This window comes from Nematolebias whitei, chromosome 14 (genome assembly GCF_014905685.2).
Source record: "Nematolebias whitei isolate Nwh7 chromosome 14, NemWhi1, whole genome shotgun sequence".
Classification (NCBI taxonomy): domain Eukaryota; kingdom Metazoa; phylum Chordata; class Actinopteri; order Cyprinodontiformes; family Rivulidae; genus Nematolebias; species Nematolebias whitei.
In genome coordinates this window covers 1,220,576-1,220,962 of record NC_056511.1, presented here as the reverse complement: position 1 = coordinate 1,220,962, position 387 = coordinate 1,220,576, and positions in this window count along the sequence as shown.

The window sequence follows — 387 nt, the reverse complement described above, 5'->3', positions numbered from 1 at the left end:
CAGAGCAACACAACACCAAGTGCAACGCAACACACAGAGCAACACAATACCAAGTGCAATACAACACACAGAACACACAGAGCAACACCCAGGGCCAAATTAACACTTCGCTGTACCCTGGGCAACAATCTTCAAGGGCCCCATCATCACAACCCCAAAATCATCATAATCTGGCAAAATACAGAATAAATTACCGTAATACACAGTAAAAGTACTTCAAATTCTAACTACCAAGTGTATTTTTATGTATAAAACTCCAAATGCTCATTGACACAAATCATCAAGACAACAAGCAACACACTACACAGAGCAACACAACACAACACACAGAGCAACACACAGTGCAACACAACACACAGAGCAACACAACACACAGTGCAACACAAC